General features: G+C 38.9%; 1 protein-coding gene and 1 non-coding gene across 9 annotated transcripts in view; one reads left to right on the forward strand and one right to left on the reverse strand.

Moving 5' to 3' along the window:
* PPP1R9A (protein phosphatase 1 regulatory subunit 9A) overlaps positions 1-22,777 on the forward strand; it is a 232,468-nt gene that overhangs the window by 101,661 nt on the left and 108,030 nt on the right. The gene's annotated exons all lie outside the window — the stretch shown is intronic.
* On the reverse strand, positions 16,982-17,088 carry LOC148092277 (U6 spliceosomal RNA). The gene has a single exon (XR_015715237.1). It is a non-coding gene; the product is annotated as a U6 spliceosomal RNA (small nuclear RNA).

Here is a 22,777-nt window from a genome sequence, read left to right on the forward strand (position 1 = left end):
GTTAATAATTAAATCAACATAAGACAAATTAACAAGACTAAAAGCAAATTTAATTTTGAATGTGCGGGATCCCCCAAGGGTGAGTTGGACAGTTGAGGCCTATATGCTGTCCTGAGCTAGGGAACGGGAGTATGGGCCTGAGACTTCAAAGGGGAGAAGGGTAATTCACTGGTTGATATGAAGGGCAGGTATTTGGTAATTACATGTTTGCCCTGCCATATAGATAGGTCTTTTAGATAAAAAGTTATCTCTGGCAGTAGCTTTCTCTTTCTTCTAACAGGCCAGCCCCCTTATCTAAATTCTTTTAAGTAGTTAAGGGAGAGGTAAAAGTTTTTCTTGAGCCAGCTGGGTCATAAATAACTTAGTCATAAGTAATTCACATGCCAAAATGGTACATCTTGGAGTGGCACATTCAGTTTCCCTTCAGGTGCATTGCCTGCAGAAACGCTTAAATAATAATAAAGTTAAATACAAGTTGGTTTGTGAAAGTTCATGTCAAGAGTAAATTCAACTTCTTCCTCCATCTGTGATGTCCTAACAAAGATTAGTTTTACCTTCCTCCTCGAAACAACAACAACAAAGTGTACAAACTGTGTGAAACAAAGTCAAGACATCGGATATCAGGGAGTAAAGAGCAGTAATCCCTGAGAAATGGGGAAAAAACAGGATGAGTCCTACTATTGTCCAGCTTCACCTGAAGGAAGTTACCAGAACAGGGTGAGGTTAAATGGAACCCAGGCAGAGCTGGGCACTGTCACTGAGATGAACTGATAGAGCTGGGAGTTTGGGGAAGCCAAAACAGCTAGTGTCCTCAGGGTAGACTACTAGTAAGGAGAGAGCTGCACAGAGAGAGAGTGTTTACTGGTGAGAGGACGAGACCTCGGTTCTTGTCTTCTTGAAGGAAAGATTTCAGTCAAGAGATAGAGTGTAGCAAAGCAAGCAAGAATTTATTGACTGTAGCAAGAACACATTCAGGACAGTGAAGCAAGGCAGGGCACAGAAGAAACTACAGGAGAGACTGGGCTGGGTGCCTTTGGCTCACTGGGAAGTCAGGGAAAAGTGGGCCTTGGAGACAGACAGGTTTAGGAGGTTAGCCTGGGACTAGCTGCCACTGCCAATTGCTCCCCTGGTTGCAAGTCTCGTGGAGTCCCTTGGAGTTTAGGAGACATGTGCCTGTGGAGAAGGGGTGGGAAAGGGAATGGCTTGGGCGAGCTCACTGGAGGGAGGGAGAGCACTCTGGGACCTTCTTTTTGAGAGGTTTTAAAGGCTGGGCATTTAGGGGAGGTCTTAGGGGAGGATCAGTAGAGTATTCATCAGCTTTATGCTGATGGACCAAAATGAGATTTATTTTCTTAATTTATCTGTCCTTGGGTGTGGTTGGCAAGTGGCACTGATTGGATTTCCATTATCTGCCTCCCTGACTAGGGTGATTTAAGCTACTGACCCTCTGGTTGGGGAGAAGTGCAAACCATTTATTCTTAAGTGTCTTTGGTTTAGGGAAGATAGGATTTGTTAGGTGGCTGCAGACTGCTGTTTAACTGTCTTACTTTCCCTATTCCACTTGTCCTGGAATTTTCCTAGCTCCTTACTATCCTATAAGAAGAGAACTCTAGGGGGCCCTCCTCAAAGATTGAGTTGAATGCTGATAAGTGCATGCACACGAGAAAACCACCCAGGTAGGAGAGTAAAACAGCAGAAAGAATTACAGGGATCAGTGCCCAGATGTCACATCTGGTGTTGAATAGTGCTTATCTCCAGCAGCTGGTGGAAAACCTCATAATTCTGTAGGTATTGGTTACCATATCCCAAGAAGGGTCTCACCTCCTTAGAGGATAAATGAAGAATAATAATAAAACCTGGACTAAGTACAGCTCCGTTCCTTCTTAATGAAACTTGAAATCAGGACCTGAATGCATCAGTTTCCAAGTAACTTAACCATATCCCAGAAAAAAAATAAGAATTATTTGTGAAACTACAAAAATTTGCAGCACCCAAGACCCTAAGATTCACAATATCTAGCATTCAATTAGAAATTCCCAAGCTTTCAAAGAAGAGGGGAAACAAGAGCATAATTAGGAGACAGAAACATTGAAACTGACCCCGAAATGTCACAAATGGTAGAAATAGTACACAAGTGCATTAAAAGTTATTTTGACCATGTTCCCTGTGTTTGAGATGTTAGAGAAAAGAATGAAAGTATGAGGTACAGACATGAAAGTTATTTTTAAAAGATACAAATTAAACTTCTAGAGATAAGCAATGGCATATTTGAGATGAAAAATACAATGGATGGATTTAACTACACAGGCAGTTGACAAATAAAGTTTAGTGAAATTAAGCAATAGAAACTCTCCAGAATGAAACAGAGAGAAAAAAGACTGGGTAGGTGGAGGGGACCCTGAAAAGTATATCAGTAAATTGTGAGAAAACCTTAGTGGCCAAAAATACATGTAGTGATGTCAGTGGGAATGGTGGAGTAAGGACCTCTGAAAATCCTCTGCTTCAGAAAAGCGATACTGGCAAAAATGGTCAGAATCAGCGTCGTCTGAAATTAATGAAAGGAAGTTAACCAAAGGCTTGCAGCAGTTATGAAGCATTTATTCAAGGAAAACAACTGAATCTCAGTAAGAACAGCAAGTTTTGTGGTGTTTTCACTGGCTTGCCACCCTCCAGGTCCATGGTAGCCTTCAGATCCACCACTCTGGCAACCACTGGAGGGGGCATATGGGCCTGGAGCTCTTTTGAAACCCTGTTTCCATAGAACAGTCATCATTTGACCTGTTCAGCGATCCTCTGGGAGACCCTGCTCACAAAACCTTTCTTTATTTGACCTAACTCAGAGTTATTCCAGTGCAAACAGTCCTTCATGGGGGAGTGGGTATTTGTCATAATGGTTTAACATTCCTGCTGACCTAAGTGATGGATATCATTGGAACAAACAACAGGATAGCCAAAAGCTGAAAGGGAAAGCTGGGGAATGAGATGTTCATAGGGGGCTTTGAAGAAGGGCTGACATATTCCTGAGAATCTAGAAGACTGTCCAAATGTTTAGGGCAGTGAGCATGGTAAGGAAATACCTGCAAAAGCCCTAAGATCTCAGCTTTGTCTGACATTGAGGCTCTGTGCAAGCTGGAAGTGAAGGCTAAGGCAGGGCTGCCTTCTGGGTGTTGAAGATGTGCTCCAGCACACACACAGCTCTGCTGCAAAGACTGGAAGCTTAATGGTTCCAGGTGGTCAAAGAAATCTTGTCTAATTACTACCTAACTACTAAGCTTACCAAGCAGAGTGGCCACACAACACAAAGAACAGACTTTACAGAATTCATTTAGGAAAGTCACTAACCACCACCCACCACCACCACACACAGGAACAGAAATATGTGTGTGAATGGATTCCAAAAAGGAGGGGGGGACTGAAAAAATATTTGAAGGAATAATGCTGAAAATTTTCTGAATTTCCAAATTTGATGAAAACACATCATAGATTCAAGGAATCCAAAAATCCCAACTCAAGAAATATGAAGAGAACTGCACTAAGGTGTATCATAATCTGAATGAGTAAAATGCATGAGCAATAATAAGAAAAACGTAGAAGTAACCAGTGACTACAGGAACAAAGACGGAAACAGAAAGATGACAGCAGACTTCTTACCGGAAACAATGAAAGTTAGAGAATACAGCAAGGACACGTTTAGAGTCTTTAAAGAAAAAAACTCTTCACACTTACGTATCATGTATATGTCACAGACATCACTTTATTAAAGGAGAAAAGAGCCCTGGCCGGTGTGGCTCTGGACAGAGCACTGCCCCCTGCACCGAAGGGCTGCAGGTTCCATTCCCAGTCAAGGGCACGTACTTGGGTTGCAGGTTCGATTCCTGGCTCCAACCAGTTGATGTGTCTCTCTCACATCAGTGTTTCTCTCCCTCCCTCCCACTCTCTAAAAATCAATGGAAAAAATATCCTCGGGTGTGAGAATTAACAACAGCAGCAGCAACAAAAGAGAGAAAATAAAATGGGTTACTGTTTACCAAAGAGCTGACAAACTTTAAGCCTGTCGTTTAATAATACTCATCAAGAATGCAGTGTTTGATTGCTTTCCCCAGGCGTGCGTAGTCAGGAAGTCCTTTCTAAGGCAGCGCCTGTGAGTGTCTGGAACTGCACCCAGGTTACCCGGTTGTGATACAGAAAAGATTATAGAACTCGAGGGGAAGGCGCTTCCAGTTCTGTCCATCATGAAAGGCTCATAAATGAAGTTATGTCTACATTGAATCTTTTTTCCCCCTCACTGTAAATGAATGTCCTGAAGGTTAGGCCAGTTGTAAGATGGAGAAGAGAAGCGTGAAAGGGAATTCTCGTCCTTTTAGGTAGTTCGAGATCTTGAGACTGCAGGAGACCTGGGGAGAGTGTGTCAGGGAGAGGAGAAGAAGAATGTTAAATGAGAGAATAATAAAAGACACCTTGTAAGATCTGCTATACTCTTGGAACTTTATCTGATGGCTTATAAGAAGCCTTTGGGTGTTTTAAAAATGGAAGCAAACAGTTTCGGGGTTTTTTGCTTTGTTTTGTTTTCTTTAATCAGTGCAGAGTCCTGATGAAATTAGTGTTTTTAGAAGAGCACTCCGGTGACAGTGTGGGGTGATTAGGGTGGTACCTGAGTGGTAGCTGAGAATCGGTATGGAATAATCAATGTAATTTATCAATGAGAAGAACAGTTGTCACTGTGGGAAAGAGGAAAGAAACTCAGGCTATTTAAGGGGGTGGAATATACTGGACCTGATCCTCCGATTTCTACTATAAGAGACCTACATGGATGGTGATGCTCTTACCAAAGGCCCTGTTTTTATTTTTTTAGGAGCATGGTGTTTTATATCACATACTTTCTAACTTTAAGTTTTCTAAGTCTCACTGAAGTTTGTAAGAACCCAGAAAACACCGTGCAATTAGGGAACCTTAATAATAAAAGCGGGTGAACTACACACATAATTGCCTGTTTTCTTGAACAAACTGTGTGGGGGGGTGTTTTTTATTTTTTTAAGATTAAAGTTTGCACAATATTCCTCCTTTCTGATAAATTTGGGACCACTTGGGAGATAACATAGTAAAAGGTATAGCTGTAGAGATGACGGTATCCTTTTTAAAGGCTGAATATGAGGATGTAGCTTAGGTTTGTAGGAACAGCGGGTGTCCTAAATTCTGAAATCCCAAGTTAGAGTTACCCACCCAGTCCTGCTGGCACTGGAAGGCCACAGCCTGAGAAAGCCCTAAAAATGACAACACCGAGGAGCAGACTGGAATATGGGCTCTCTATAGACAGCCTGTTTTCAAAAGGGAAGAACAGGACAGAGGCCTAGTTTCTTATCAATGAAAGACCGGCCAGGGTGGTGTGAACGAGTGAGGGGCTTGGGGCCTTCCACTAATTGATGTCCCTTCCTAGGAAAAATACACCAGGGGGTGGGGGTGGGAAAGAGGTGCTTTCTGCCAGTCAGTGGCACTGCTAAGACTGGAGACCTTGAATGGGATGTTATGCTACTTTCAAATAGCAGATTTATTGCAGGTATAGTTTTGGAATTTCAGAGCAGAAAGTGGTCTTGGAGACCATTTACTTCCTTCCTCCCATTTTTACAAATGGGGAAAATGTGGGCCTAAAAAGGTCAACTTACTTAAGATAACACAGTGGAAGAGCAGATCTCTGAGTCACCGATCTGACATCTATTTATAGGTGGGAATGCGAATGTATTGCTTTTTCAGTAAAAAATTAAGTGGATTTTCTCATCTACATCTTTATGTGCAGAAAACCAAAATGTGAGACTATTAAAGACAATGAAGCAAGTTCATAATCCAGCTACCTTAAAACAACTATTATTTCTATATGGTTTTCTTTCCAGTGCTTTTGAACACCTAAACCTTACATGTGATTGGAGTTGTTTTCTGAGGAGGGCTCAGTTCGGTTCATGAGAAAGGATTTACTTTGCTACTTGTCTTTTTTATAGAGAACCATTCTGAAGGAATACAAGGTAGCATCAGGAATACACTGTAACACATGTGGAAATTATTGTGCCAGCATCAGCTTTGATTAACTGTGTCACCTTGGATGGCCTCCCCTGAGACTAAGGGAGTAGACCAGATATGGCAACTATGTCTGTTTTCTCCCTCTCCTGACCTCATCAATTAGCAGGGACTGCATTGAAGAAGCCAGGAAGATAGCTGGACTTAGCTAGCATCAGTCACCTGGTTCTTCCACCACAAGGAGGGAAACGCCATGTTTGGTGATTATTTGCATCCCTATTTGGGCAATTGCCAAGATCCCATCTGGTGGTAAAATTCTGTAATCATATACTTTGGAAGCTATCCCCCCCCCCCCAAATTAAACTACTTTATCATTTTACTGGGTTTTAAATAAAGTTATTCTTCAGACTATTCAGGATGGCATACTTATCTATAGGTGTTACTCAGGGGACCAGTCTTCTATTTTCGTATGATGGAGAAAATCATTCCATAGAAACACACAAAGCCATTGTGAACTGAGCCCAGGAAGCTTCAGTTGAAGCATATGTTAGTTCTTGCTCAGCGTGAGCAGTGATTTTCCACTGAGCAGCCCCTCAGCCAGATGTCTGAAAGAAGAGAATGTAAGTTGACTTTCATATAGCATATTCTCAGAATTAAACCACAGTGTTCCCGTAACTAAGCGCCCTTGAGTAGGAAGTTATTGAGGATCAAGGCTTTGGTAGTGTTTTAGTATTTAGGGTCAAAACTCAAAAATGTTTTGCTTTGGGTTTTTATTTTGTTAACTGTAAAGAATAGTTTCTAAACTGCTTGGCACAAATATGCCTCTTACATTAAAAAGTATGATTTTATGTTATAAAACACAAGGTCTTTTTGTTCCTTAGTCTCATCATCACAAACATTACTTATCACTATGTAAATTAACACTGGAAGTTCTGTTAAAAGACATTTTAAATTAATATAAAGCCAGACAAATTTGCTTTTATAGTAGATGGGAAGACTTATGCTCATAGATCATTCAAGATTTGGTAATGTTTTTAAAATAACATTTATTATTATTATTACTTTAAAAATATGTCTTAATTGATTTAAGAGAGCAGAAGGGAGAGGCGGAGAGAGATAGAGAGTCATTGACTGGCTGCCTCCTGCACGCCCCCGACTGGGGATTGAGCCCGCAACCCAGGCTTGGGCCCTGACTGGGCACACGCGTGGTGTTATCATCTTTTCACATACCATATATTTGAACATTTTTTGTATCATTAAATAATTTTACAGAGTGTGATTGTTAGGTTACATCTATAAGCATCAAGTGTGTTGCATCTTATGAATATACAATTTTTTATTCATTCCTTTTTTGGACATTTAGATTTCTTCGATTTTTTTTTTCCTTTTGTAAACAATACTGTGATTAATGTCAGTGTAGCTGAACGTTTCTGTATATCTATGATTTCGTTAGATTAAATCCTTATAATCTAGTAGGTCAATTGATATTAAAGTTTTTAAGATTTTTAACACATTGCCCTCTAGAAAGTTATGCCAGTTTACTCTGCCCACAGTGTATTAGAGTGACTGCTCATTTATCCCTTTGCCTGGTTCTAAATCTTTGTAGATGAAAAATGACTTATGTAATTTGCATTTTTTTAGTTACTAGTAAGTTTGAATTTCCCCTCTATTTATTGGCACTTCACAGTTGTGTGTGTGTGGGGGTGTGTGTGTGTGTGTGTGTGTGTGTGTGTGTGTGTTCTATACAGGGATGCTTATTTTATACTTTGGTGTTCTTAATAATGCTTCCTCTCCTCAAGCCATGTGGCATGGGATAAAGAGCATGAACTTTTAATTCGGCCAGACCTGGGCTTGGATTTCAGTTGTCACTTGTATGTCATTGGGCAAACTCCCTGTCATCTACAAGCCTGAAGTTCACGGATCTGCAAAGTAGGACCATTGTGAGATTTAAATGAGACACTTATCTCAAAAGAGTCACTCAGGGGTAGTTACAATGCTGCTCCTCTTACCTCCTCATTATCAGCTCCCTGTCATTTCTCTGTTTAGATATTTTTGAACAAAATTGAAGGAAAGTTTCATTCAAGTCTACGATTTGCCTGTAAACAGAGTGGGTAGGTGCTCTTTATGGTCCACCTAATGGTCACTGTTGAAATCTCCTTTTCACTTCTTACTAAGGGGGACTGACTGATAGATACAAGGTGGGGTGAAAGTAGGTTTATAGCTGTTCACATGGAAAATAACTAATAATAGTATAAGAATAAACTGCTCGGCATACTCACAACTGTAAACCCACCTTGTAATCACATCATATATAGTGAAAAGGGAGTAGAGAGAACGACAGGGTGGAACAGGTTCAGCTACCAGAGAACCAGCCTTTTCTGTTAAGAGCTGGCTCCCTAGGTTGCATTTTTTGTGCTTCCTGTAACAGGTGCCAGAATCTGGGTGCCCCAAATGCCAAAGCTTTAGTGGAAGGGACCAGACAGTGAGGAAGATTCTTTGCCAGCTTATCTAGAAAACTTGAACAGCTGTTTAAATGAATGAACGGAGCACCTATTCGAGGGAGTTTAGTTACGGACTTTCCAAAAGAACTGTGTTTATCAAACAGTCGCCCTTGTAAGGCGCTTCCAGCAACAAACACCTGATGAGTAGGTGCCCTGTGTCGAACACAGCGTCAAGTGTTGGAGACGCGGTGAGGAGTAAGGCGCCAGTCTTGTGTTGAAGATGCCAGATAGTGGTAAGATTTAAACACATTATAATATTATTAACAAATAAGAGGCAGGATATAAGTATTAAATGTTTGATAGAGGGCTCAGGAGTTTTGGAGAAGGAAAGGATTGAATATTGGAGAATGGTGTCATAATGAACTTCCAGAATATTGAACAAATTGACCCCTATATTTTGAAACAGTGCTTTTCGTTTCTTTCCAAATGAAAGGGTGAGGCAGAATTTTCCTTTGTGTTAAACTTTGCTTCTAAGTCCTTTGGCTATATCAGGTTGAGTTACCAGAGGCAAATGGGCATCTGAGAACATCACATTTGGGGCACAAGGCACACACATTTACCTTTCCCATGTCAGCATGGTAGGCAGAGATGACATGGGAACAGGTTTTGTAGACTTGAGCTCTTTATACTTGGATTGCCTGTGGGTCTTTTGGGTTGAGAGGCACCATCAAGTGAAGTTTCTCATGGATAGACCACCAAGACCAGAATGCGGAACCCTAACAGTGACTGCAGGGTTTTAATCAGCAAATCTGCCACACTTGCGGTATATTGGTGCCTTAACCAACCCCAAATTATATAGGGACAGATGCTAGACTTAAGGCTACAAAGGGAGCCAACCACTCTTCTGTATTTACAAATTTAATTCAGTGTCTAGCCACAATTGAAATACTTTTAAATTCCTCCTGCCGGCAGCTCATTTCAACAAGAGAAACCAATATTCGTTATTAATTATATCTCTCAAATGATAAGTTTTCATAGCCGATAAAGCTAATTGCCCTCAACTGTCCTATTCCTACCAATATACTTTTCATATTAACATTTTAAAATACATTAAAAAAATGATTAGTTCTACCAAAGTGACTTCTCTTGTTATTCATACTAAACTGATCAAAAGGGGAGCATCATAAAATTTCTTGGTAGGACCTAACTGGCCTTCAATAAAGGAGGTTGGTGGCCTTTTTTCAGATTACCTACAATAGAATATAAAATTAATTTTAATAACAAATATTTACCCTTTGGTAATACTTGATTCCTCACATAATCATTAAGACCATGTTATTAAGTCATATATTCTAAAATTTAGCCTTGTAAGTGATTATGCTAAATGGGTATTATAACAGGTTTATTTGGCTAATTGATGATCACTAACGATCACTCCCAGCTTTGTATATGTGGACTTCTTTATTTTGAAATTGTAAGTTTTATTTTAAAGCTTTTTATGATTGTGGCTCCCTCTTGTCTTTGAAAGGTCCCTCTTCGTTTGTTCAGAAGCAGTTCTGATGTAAGATGCCATGCATGTACAGATCACTGACAAGTATAAAAGACCCATTGCTTTTAAGACATTGTACTGTTAACAGCAGGCGATAGATACTAAGTGTGGTAAACATTTCACAATGTTACATACATTAAAACATCATGATGCTAAATCGTTACATCATGTTGTTAAGTGCATATAATTTTTGTTAATTATACTTCAATAAAACTGGAAGAAAAAACACAAACAATACCAGTAGGTGATAGAAAGATGACTAAGACTACCCCGTACAAAGGAGCTGACAGTTTATTTGAATAAAAAAAATGTGGTCACAGATAAATACAGTATGTAGCAGAATATGATAAATTCTATAGGAGAAACGTAAAACAATGAAAGAAAGTTTTGCAAACATATAACAAAGTAGTAACAGTTTTTGCATGATAGGGTAAGTGCTAGGTAAAGGCTAGGGATGTAGGCAGGAGTCAGGTCTTGGAGAACTTTGATGTCTTAAAATATGCCAGCTTTATTTTTGAGGGAAAGGAGAACCTCAGTAGGCTTTTTAGAGTGTCCTCTCCCATTAGAAAGTAATACCTGCTCACTATATGAAGTTGGAAAGTACAGAAGAAATGTAGTATCACATAAATTCGCTCTTTATGTTCCCCACCCCAATCTTGTCTCCTAATTCTGTTCCTGACCCGCAGTGCCAGGATTAGAGCCACACTTTGGGAGTGGTACTTAGAGGTGGTGTATCACAAGTTGTAGGAGAGCAGAATGCAATGAACATGTCGCAGGATAACTTAATTATTAGGGATCAGAGCAGTCAGGAAGGAATGAGAACTATAATCCTTTTAAAGATAAAATCAGCAGAAGATTTCGACTAATTTTAAGTGGGTGTGTGAGGGGAAATGAAGAGGAAGTTTTGTTATATGACTGACTTGCCTTTTCAACCCCACATGACCAAAAGGATCCAGTTGGCATCAGACAGGAGAGACCTTACAAGAGACAGAGGATGGGAGACACAGTTTTGTTTTGGGGCACTTCGAGTGTGAGGTGCTTCTATGAAGGCATCAGACTGGCCCAGAGTGCGGAGTCTACATGGAATCAGGGATCCGGGCAGCGATGACTGTTGCCTCCTCTTGTCTGTTCGCAGAGCATTCACCTGTTTTCCACATATCGTCACTAAGCTTTGCTGGCATCTCCTTTTTTATGGACAGTTTCTGAGGTTGTGGAGACAATTGATTTAAGAAGCACAGCAGTTCACATGGTATTTACAAAGCCATCATTTCTTTTACAAGGTTTATGTATGAGGTCAAAGTTAGTGTGATTCAAGGGTCAGTGATCCTCAGATTTGACCATCAATCCTCTGGTAATGGAAGCGATGGCAGCTTTCACCTCAAACACACCAAGAGTAATGTGACAGCACTGTCCTCCGCCTGTTTTGGAAAAGATTGCTGATTATCCTGTTTTCCTGTAAAGCACTCCTGCCCTTTAGGTTTTGCCTATAAATAAGGGAAGCACCAGACAGATCCCATTTGTAGATTTCACATGTGTTTACATTTTCAAGGATGGTCCAGAATCGGTCAATTACCTTTGACTCTAGCTCTGGGGAAGTCTAAATGGAAGGGACAGCTTGTTTATAAGAAAGCAGAGTCTTTCCTGCTTTGTGGGGTAGCATGATTGATTTTAGCACTGGATCACAGCTGGCAAGAACAGTCCCTTTTGCATGGAGTCTTGGGTTTCCCAGCTCGGCCTTGCACCATAGCACCAGTGTCCTCATGCACATATGCATTTCCTAACAATTGGTTATTTGTGTTTCAGTCTTTGTTTTCCAGCTTTCTCCACCATGTGATGTCTGGCCTCAGCTTGCAGAGTTTAAAAATTAGGCATATTTCACTCATGACCTTTACAAAAATTAAAATTTTAGTTGACTAAGTAGGTCTCAGTTGGTGCTAGAAATGCTTGCTAAAACAGTTTTTTGGCCCCCGCTCCCCAGCTCTGTTGGCATTTGAACCTGTTGGAGATTTTAGAAAATTATGCCATCTTTGTTTTTATTACTTGACCCCTGGTAGATGGTGATTAAGTTCCTGAACGGACTCTCTCTTCCAGAGCCCAGCACACAGCTTGAGGGCAGGATTTTAGATAGATCTTTACCTTTCATAACTTCTACGTGACTTCACCCTAAAAACATTACAGATGTAGTCACCAAAGGTCGATCTTTTGTGGCTGTTGTCACTCAGGTGCCTCTGTTGCCCTGGCCGCCCTTGGGGCAGGCGCTTGAGCCCTCCATACCTTGGTTTCCTCAGGTTCCCTGGAGACTGATGCAGCCTGCGTTCTCCCCCCTCCAGTCCTTAGCCAGGGCAGTGCGCCCGCCTTCCCGCCTGCCGTCTGCTGTTGTGTGGACAGCTGGGCACACCACTAGGGACACATGGGAAAGTCATTTAGGACCTTCAGGGCCTGGTCTACTAAGTCTTCCAAAAGGGGTGAAGGTGGGGAGTTCCTAGAGCTTCCAGTTCACTCTCTCCTTCCAGCGCAGGCTCCCTCTAACCTTCTTTGTAACTCCCCTTCTCTTCCAGGACGCGAGCGTGTGAGTTTTATTTACACAGCCGATCAGGCGTCATAGAGCTCTCCCTACATTTTCCCCGTCTCCTATCATTTGCTCAGCACTCCAATTTTGGCCGAACTGAATGACCTCCTGTTTTGTAATTCTGCGCACTCCTCTTCCTGTCTTGCACGTGCTACTCTTCCTCCCAGCGTATCTTCCACGCACCTTCCCTTACCCCCTATCATCAGACCTCCCGTAGCTGGCTGAAGTCTGCGCTTTTAGGGCCTCTCAGGAACCCTTTCTTGCTTACCTCTCCTCCCCTCTCCTGGTTAGGATCACATGTCTCCGCCCTGGATCCACATCCCTGTATTACAGCTCTTATGCTGGTTACGGTCACAGGTCTGAGATGATTCAGTATTTCCAGGAGTGACCACAGTCCAGCCCCTGAGCTGGAGCTCAGTAAGAGCTGGAGGTAAGAATCAATGGCTCAAGAGGCAGAGGAAGTGCGAAGGGTAATTATTTCCTCGCCTGCTGCCATCATCAGTGGGCTCAGTAGTTTGAGAAGCTTGCACTGTCTGTTTTGACTTTTAGAATAGAATGTAAATTAAATGGGAATTCTCAATGTGGATTAGATTTTTAAAAATTGTTTCTTATGTGTACTGTTTACATTGACACACAGAACATGCGCGTGTGTGTGTATTTGAAACTGAAAGTTTTAAAGTATAATTCATACTACTTGTAATAAACAATGATGTTTTCTATTCTATTCTTTTCTGTTTAATTTTTCTCAATGCAGCCCCATTAGATGGATTGCATAAACCCCTATAGGTCACAGTTAGCATTTCGGAAGCCACTGCTCTAAATAGAACTGTACTCTGTCCTGTGATGAAGACTTAAAGTGCAGTTCTATCAGTCAGGGTTGAACCAGAGAAACTGAACCAGTAGGAGACACATATTAAGAGACTTATTGCAAGGAATTGACTTATGCAAATATAAGGGCTGGGTATGCAAGTCTGAAATCTGTAAGGCGGGCTATGGATATGGGAGGGAGGTGGGCCTTTCTGCAACAGCTGAAGCTACTGTCCACAGGCGAAATTTCTTCCTCCTGCTGGAGCCTCAGCTCTGCCCTGAAGGCCTTTGAATCAGGCCCACCCAGATTATTTAGGGTCATCTCCTTACTTAAACTCAGCTGATGGTGGACTTTAATCACGTCTGCAAAATGCCTTACAGCAATGCTTAGGTTAGTGTTTTTCATTTATTTATTTATTTATTTATTTATTTATTTATTTATTTATTTATTTTTCAATTACAGTTTACATTCAGTAGTATTTTGTATTGATTTCAGGTATATAGCATAGTAGTTAGATAATTATATACTTTACAAAGTGCTTCCCCTTATATTTGCAGTACCCACTGGCACCATACCTAGTTACTACAGTATTATTGACTACATTCCCTTTGCTGTACTTTACATCCCCGAGACCATTCCGTAACTACCAATCTGCAGTTCTCAGTCCTTTTACCTTTCTCACCCACTCCTCTTCCCTCCAACCCCCTGACAGCTATCAGCCTGTTCTCTCTGTCTGTGAGTCTGTTTCTGTTTTGTTTGCTCATTTAAATTGTTCTTCAGATTCCACATATAAGTGAAATCATATGGTGGTTGTCTTTCTCTGACTTATTTCGCTTAGCATAATATGTTCCCTCTCTCCCTCCTTTGCTGAGAGGTTTTTTTTCTGTGTCGTGAATGGGTGCTGGATTTTGTCAAAAGCTTTTTCTGCATCTATTGATATGATCACATGATCTCTATCCTTCATTTTGTTTATGGGTATATCACGTATATTGATTTGCCGATATTGTGCCAACATTGTATCCCTGGAATAAACCCCTTGTGATCATGATGTATGATCTTTTTAATGTATTGCTGGATCCAGTTTGCTAATATTTTGTTGAGGATTTTTGTATCTATGTTCATCAGGTATATTGGCCTATTATTTTCTTTCTTTGTAGTGTCTTTATCTGGTTTTGGAATTAGGATAATGCTGGTTTTATAAAATGAGCTTGAGAGTCTTCTCTCTTCTGAATTTTTTGGAATAGTTTGAGAAGGATAGGTGTTAGTTCTTCTTTGAATGTTTGGTAAAAATCCCCTGTGAAGCCTTATGGTCCAGGACTTTTATTTGTTGCAAGTTTTTTTGGTTTTTTTTATTACTGCTTCAGTTTCATTAGTTGTAATCAGTCTGTTTGGATATTTTGTTTCTTCTTGATTCAGTTTTGTTGTGAAATTGTATGTTTCTAGGAATTTATCCATTTCTTCCAGATTTTTCAGTTTGTTGGTATATGGTTGTTTGTAATAGTTTCTTATAATCCTCTATATTTTTGTGGTATCAGTTGTTCTCTTTAATTTCTAATTTTATTTATTTTTATCCTCTCTCTTTTTTTCTTGATGAATCTGATTAAGGTTTATCAATTTTGTTTCTCTTTTCAAAGAATCAGCTCTTGGTTTCATCGATTGTATTATTTTAGATTCTGTTTTATTTATTTCTGCTCTGATCTTTATTATTTTCTTCTACACACTTTGGGCTTTATTTTGTGTGTGGGGTTTTTTTTTTTTTCAGGTTTCTTTAAGTGTAAGATTAGATTGTTTGAGAAATTTCTTGTTTCTGGAAGTAGACCTATAATGCTATGAATTTCCCCCTTAGGATTGTTTTTGCTGTGTCCCATAGATCTTGGGTTATTCTGTTCTTATTTTCATTTGTTTCAAGGTGTCTTTGATTTCCTCCTTGATCTCATTGTTAACCCATTCATTGTTTAGCAACATGTTGTTTATCTTCCATGTGTTTGTGTGTTTTCATTTTTTCTTGTGATTGATCGATAGTTTTACACCATGTGGTTAGAGAAGATACTTGGTATAATATGTCTTCTTAAATTTATTGAGACTTATTTTTTAATTTAAAAAAAAAATTCTCACCGAAGGATATTTTTTTCCACTGATTTTTAGAGAGAGTGGAAAGGAGGGAGGGGGTCAGAGAGTGAGAGTGAGAGAAAAACATCCATGTGAGAGAGACATCGATTGGTTGCCTTCTGCACACACCCCCAGCTGGGGTGGAGGATTGAACCTACAACCCAGGTCCTTGCGCTTGACAGGGAATTGAACCTGCAACCCTTGGATGCGTGGGCCAATGCTCTAACCACTGAGCCACACTGGCCAGGACAAGACTTATTTTGTGTCCTAACGTGGTCTGTCCTAGAAAATGTTTCACATGCATTTGAAAATAATGTATATTCTGCTGCTTTGGACTAAAATGCTCTGAAAATATCAATTAAGTCCATCAAATATGTCATTTAAGGCCACTGTTTCCTTGTTTATTTTTTGTCTGGAAGATCTAATCATTGATGTCAATAAGTTGTTAAAATCCCCTACTATGACTGTGTTACTGTTGATTTCTTTCTTTATGTCCATCATGATTTGCTTTATATAATAGGTGCTCCTATGTTGGGTGCATAAATGTTTACAAGGGTTAAATCCTCTTGTTGGAGTAATCCCATTATCATTATGTAATTTCTTTCTTTGTCTCTTATTATAGCCTTTGTTTTAAAGTCCATTTTGTCTGATTCTTTTCATTTCCATATTCATGAAATATATTTTCCATCTCTTTACTTTTAGTCTGTGTGTGTCTATCATTCTGAGGTGGGTCTCTTATAGATAGTATGTATATAGGTCTTGTTTTCTTATCTATTCAGCCACCCTTTGTCTTTTGATTGGAACACTTAAGCCATTTATATTTAGAGTGATTATTGATAGGTATGTATTTATTGCCATTTTGTCTTTATAGGTTTGTTCCTCTGTCTCTCTCTTTTTTCCTCCTTTTTAAAGAAGACCCTTTAACATTTCTTGTAATACTGATTTGGTGATAATTAACTCTTTTAGCTTTTTCTTGTCTGGTAAGCTCTTAATTTCTCCTTTAATTTTAAATCATAGTCTTGCTTGATAAAGTAGTTCCTTGCTTTTCATCACTTTGCATATTTCATGCAAATCCCTTCTGGCTGAAATGTTTCTGTTGAGAAATCAGTTGACAGTTTTATGGGAGCTCCCTTGTAGGGTAACTAAGTATCTTTCTCATTATTTTTAGGATTCTCACTTTGTCTTTAACCTTTGCCATTTTAATTATGATGTGTCTTGATGTGGGCTTTTTTGGATTCCTCTTGTTTGTGAGACTCTGCACTTTATGGATTTGTATGATTTTTTTCCTTCAGCAGGTTAGGAAAGTGTTCAGTCATTATTTCTTCAAGTAAATTCGCAATCCCTTGCTCTCTCTCTCTTCTCCTTCTTGTACTCCTATCATGTGGATGTCGTTATGCTTCATGTTGTCCCAAAGGGCCCTTAAATTATCCTCATTTTTAAAAAATGTATTTTCCTCTTTTGCTGCTACAATTGGGTGTTTTCTGCTACCTGTCTTTCAAAAAAATATGAAATGCTTCACGAATTTGCTTGTCATCCTTGCACAGGTGCTGTGCTAATCTTTTTTGTGTCATTTAAATTTTAGTATATGTGCTACCAAAGCAAGCACTAGATTAGTGTTTGATTAAATAACAGGAGGCTGTAGTCTAGTCAAGTTAACACATAAAAGACCATCACTGTTGGTGTGTATAGTCTAGTCATCAACCCATTTCATCTAAGGAGTAGGAATCCATTTCAGCTCACCCACCACTAGGATGCTTTACATCACATTACTGTATCAAAGTTAACCTTCTTGAAATTCTCACCCACTATTTGACTCTTAGTGTCTTTATGTTTTTTACATTGCCTTCCACCACTCTGGGTAACTGCATAATTTCTGTGAGTTTGTATACAGAGTACCTTGTTTTAGAGGCCCCTCTGCCTTTAACCCATACTGTTACTTTTGATGATCTTGAAAAACTGGTCAGGTTTCCTTCCAGACTATTTTACTCTGTTTCTAGGAAAAATCTTAAAACTGAGGTTCTCTTCCCAAGGATCCCATGACCTTAGGAGTTTCGTTTTCATGATACCCTTTAAACCTTTCATTAGAGGTGTAGTCACCCTTGGGGGCTTGGCATGGGAAAGAGTGTACTTCTATACCCAAGCAACTCCTTCTATACCCTAGGAAAGTCTCATGTTTTCATCCCAGCCTTGAGAAGCTCTCAAATGCTCTTTGGTGTGGCCAATATCCCCCTTTCTCCTTTTTTTAAAAATATGTATCTTTTATTGATTTCAGAGAGGAAGGGAGAAAGAGAGAGAGAGATAGAAACATCAATGATGAGAGAGTCATTGATCGGCTGCTTCCTGCACGCCCCCGACTGGAGATCGAGCCCACAACCCAGGCATGTGCCCTGACTGGGAATCGAGCCACAGTCTCCTGGATCCTAGGTGAATGCTCAACCCTGAGCCATACCCAGCTGGGCCCCCTTTCTCCTTTTTAACCTCACCACCCACACATTCTGTAGTACTCCCCTCTATCTGTTTCTCTGTTTAAATAACTCAAAATAATCTGCCTCCACAGGTCATTAGAAACACAGTGCTGGCTCTGGCTGTGAAAGAAGCAGCGGATACCAACTGCTAAGACAAATGCTAGAACAGACCCAGACTTACTAACTCATCCTGTTGCATCTGTACAAGAGTATTAACTTCTATGAATGAGAATTCAGCTATTTCTCCTAGTAGATGACCCCATCCCTCCAAAAAGGTGCCAATAGATGCTCATTAGTTAAATTTTTCTCTATGATGATGACACCCGTCCAGTGGGAACTGGACCAAGGCCACTGATTTATTTCATGCTGGCTACCAGTTGTCAGTTTGTAAAGCATATGTCTCCCAATTTAAACCAAAAGTCTGGTGGAGCTGAAAGAGAACATTGCTGATTTCTCATGGGTATATTTAATTGTTTATAATAATTTGAAAAATACTGTGAAAAACATGAGCATCAGGGGAATCACCCAGTTTTCTATTAAACTGTCTACTAGGAAAACTCACCAATTTGGGCTTTGTTGTCTTAGAGTTTGTCCAAATTTTAAATGCGCCAAGTTTATATATTTTTTTCTAGTTACTTCAGTGGCATAAACTGTTTTTCAAATGAGATATTAGATGCGCTTTTAAAAATCTTAAATACTTTAACAACATATATTTGCAGATAAATGATACTAATTATAATTGAATTCCATGTTGTCAAAAGGAAGAGATATAGGACCTTCTAATCTTTTTTGTCTTATTGATAATTTCTGTATATTTGACCTTAATAAAACCCTACTTATTTTGAAATATTCTTTCATTAAATGTCTCCGTATATATGTAACTTATCTTCCCACAGAGTCAGCCATAGTTATTCTAAAGTTGAAGAATTTATATCTTCCACTTGGTTTTTGATTATCTACATGTGTGAATTGCTTGGTACCAATGATAATACAAAGAATGTGTATTTTATTTTATCATGGGCTTTGTATACATTCTACAAATATACCTGGGGATCAGGAAATATACAACACTCCAAATGAAAGAGAAAAACACTATCAAGATATGGTTATCTTCGTCAGATGTCAAAAGACTAGTTTTTAGAACCAGCTAATATTCTATTTTAATGGAAATTTTATGTGTCAACTGGCTGGGCTATGTTGCCCAGATGTTTGGTCAACCGTTATTTCAGATGTCTCTGTGAGAGTGTTTTTGAATGAGATTCTTATTTAAATTGGTGGACTTTGATTTTGAGTAAAGCAAATTGCCCTCTGTCGTGAGAGAGGGCTCATCCAAACAGTTGAAGGCTTTAATAGAAAAAGACTGACTCCAGTGAAGAAGAGGGAGCTCTGTCAGGAGACTGCCTTTGGACTTGAACTACAACATCAGCTTTTCTGGGTCTCCATCCTGCTGGCCTACCCTGCAGATTTTGGATTTGTCAGCCTGCTTTTCTAACCCCATGAGCCAATTTCTTAAAATAAATTAGTTTACTATAAATACAAATATAGTACCATATATATAATTATAAATACATGCATACACATCCTGTTGGTTCTGTTTTTCTGGAGAATCCTGACAAATACAGGATTCTTTGTATTGCCTTCTGAACTAGCAGGCAGTGTTTTCAACTGCCCATTATGTAGAGTATGTTTGTTTTTCACTTCCTGTTCTTTAGTTATCCGTGAAAACACTAGACTTAGTGAAATATACCTTTGTCCTTATAGACTTTGTCCTCAGCAATTATCCTTATAGACACCGTGCATATGGCTCTCTGAGCTTCAAATTTGGCATGTAAAAATATGAAAAGTGGGCACGCACTCTCTTTACTTGTTTTTGCCTTACTAGATCAGTTGGTACTAGAGTTAATGATAATTTGTATAAAGTTTCATATTGTCTATAATTTACTTTCAATTACTTTAGTATGTACATCACAATATTTATGGGTTTAACTTTGTTTTAGGAGTTTTAAGATAGCATTCCAGGAATACCAATTAGGAATCCTCACTCTAGGATTAATTAGTATTTGAAAGACCCCAATTAGAAGTCTACAATCCAGTGATAGGTACTTTCAACTTCTAATAATTAGTGAAATGAGCTATGTTGAAAATATGTGGATTGGCCTTAGAAATATTTTATGTTAATGGACTTTGAGTCAGACAGGGCCAGCAAGCTAATAGCTTTTGGAAGGTTAGACACATTCTACTATAGAATACTGTCACAACTGCTTTAAGTACACCTTCATGCAGGTTACTTATCAGAGTACCTTACGGACAAACATCTGGGACTAATTTACTGAGCTTACAAGTTAGAGCTGTGGGTGTGTGTTTTTTTCACCTTCCTGCTCATCAATATTTTCATATGCAGCAGAAAGCCCTTACCTATTTAGAATTTTTGGAGACTACCAATATTTATCCTCAAGTGTCTGATAATTGTGAATTCCAGTTTGGCTTACATCAGTTTGCAACAAGAATCTGACATACTCCCTGGCACACAGTAGGCATTGAAAAACTATCACTCTTACTATCATAAATCAGTGAACTGGTCTTGGTTCTGGGGAAGGAAAAGGAAGGCTGAAGTGATGATACATTGTTCTAAAGCTGCCAGGATCCTCCTTTTGGAGGATGGTTTAGTGTCAGATTTCTTTTTGTAACTTCAAGACATGGACTATCTTCTGCGTGTTTTATTAGTCTCAATTTAGAGCCTGCTTAGCAGAGCCACTAAAATCGTGAAGGTGAGTTGGAGTGCTACCAAGGACGCTTGTGATAAGTGAGGTCTGTTTGTGGAAGCATGTGAATGCTTGGCTGATCTCCAGGAGCAGGATGTGCCAAGCCATCCTCTGAAACCCAGCATGCTAGAACCTGGAACATTGTCCATCTTTGATGTGTCAAGAAGATGAAGTGGAACCCAGACGACAGGCGGAACTGAGACCTCGTGGGGAGCATTGTGGGAAATTCCTTTCAGTCAATATTTACAGAAAATTCTGAATTTATTTTGACCTGCATTGATTAAAGAAAATGTGTCATAAGAAAAAGTAAAGGAAATACATTTTTTCCCCTTATTTTTGAAAAAATGTTGCTGTTGTTTTGAAAAAGTGTTATAGCTCAAACTACCAGAAATGTGAAAAAGAATGATTCTAGTTGAAATCTTATAATAAGCTAATTTTAGCTTTGTTTTTCATAGCCTTGAATTACTGGGTCAGAAATGTCATTGCTAACTGTATTTGTAAACTTGTTACCCCTAAAAGCCTGCCTCTGCCTCAAAGCAAGGGACAAGGTCTTGTTTTGTTTCTTTTGATAAACAGAATATTGTTTGTTGGCTCTGAGACAAGAAATCTTAAATTTAAACATCCTTTTGTTTGCTTTTCTCAGATAACACAGGAACAATGTGAAGGTGACTCAGCTAAATGTATATATTTTGATGGTGTTGAATATTAGGGTCCACGATGCTCTTGGCCTTTAGATTTTTTGCATTGCATTAATATTACGAGGGGGCTCTGATGATTATTTAAATAACTACCTGTAATATAAGCAACTACAGTAATATAAATAAAAATGGTAGAAGTATTGTATGAATATTTAAAGAATCAAGACCCTATTGATGAAACAGGAAGTTTTTACCAAGGTCAACTTACTTTCATCTCTGGGCTCTTCCTGGTCAAGGCAAAACGAAGCATGGCAGGTGATGAGCGCAGTGCACAGCTCTGGACACAGGTGGGGATTTGGCAGCCAGTCCTCATTATTATATCAGACTAGTTATGTAGACTTGTTTCAAAGGCATTAAACATCATAGTGGATGAAATATTTAAAACATTTATAAGTAAGAGTGTGAGGTGAATGTAGGTATCTGTGGAAATATTTTTATCTTCCCACGTTAACAAAGCTTGGGAAAGCTTTTCCTCCCTGCACATTGAACTAAGTATGGTTGCATGGATTATCTTAATTTATTTCATAACAACTTTCTGGGGTAGGTATTATTATTATCATAGCCATTTTGTAGATAAGGAAACTGAGCCTTAGAGTGGTTTTACAATTTGGCAAGAGCTACATAACTAGAGAATTTAGGAGGTCTTTAAATTAGATTAAAACTGGAATCATACCAATATAAATGTGATGGATAGGAAGGTATAGATACAGAAATACAGAAAGCACACACGGCTGTGCTTATTTGCAAACATCTCTATAAGTACTTAGATGTAGCATTATTAGGTCAAAGGTATTTACATTTAAAATCTTGATAGCTATTCTCAAATTATGCTTTTCCCCCCCTCCTTTTCTAAGAGTATTCTTTTTCCTATATTTTCACAAACACTGGACGTTACAGTCTTTTTAAAAAGCAACATTATATTTCCTTGTTGTAATTTACATTTTAATTTTTAATGACTTTGACATCTTTACACCATTTCCTGAATATCAGTATTTCTTTGTTGAATTCTCAATTTTATTTTCCGTACTTATATATGCAGTTGTTATGGTTGATTAAAGCCTTTTTTATATATTATGTGTATTAATATTGATATTTGGCAATATTTTCTTCTAATATTTGACTCATAACTTCGTAATGGTATATTTTGTTGTCTAGAAGCTTTTAGCATTGATTTTTTTAAAAATTGCACAGTATTTAATTTGTACAAGTGTAATCAAAGAAGTTTGTTGAAGAAGTACATTAGTTCTCCTTACTCAACTCTACAAGGTGCTCCAATTTTAAAAAGATGAAAAAATGACTCTTGCTAAAAATAGTTTGAGAACTATATCAGTCTTGATTGCTGAATATCAAACTACACCAAAATCTCAGTG

This window comes from Miniopterus natalensis, chromosome 10, assembly GCF_054644295.1.
Source record: "Miniopterus natalensis isolate mMinNat1 chromosome 10, mMinNat1.hap1, whole genome shotgun sequence".
Taxonomy (NCBI): domain Eukaryota; kingdom Metazoa; phylum Chordata; class Mammalia; order Chiroptera; family Miniopteridae; genus Miniopterus; species Miniopterus natalensis.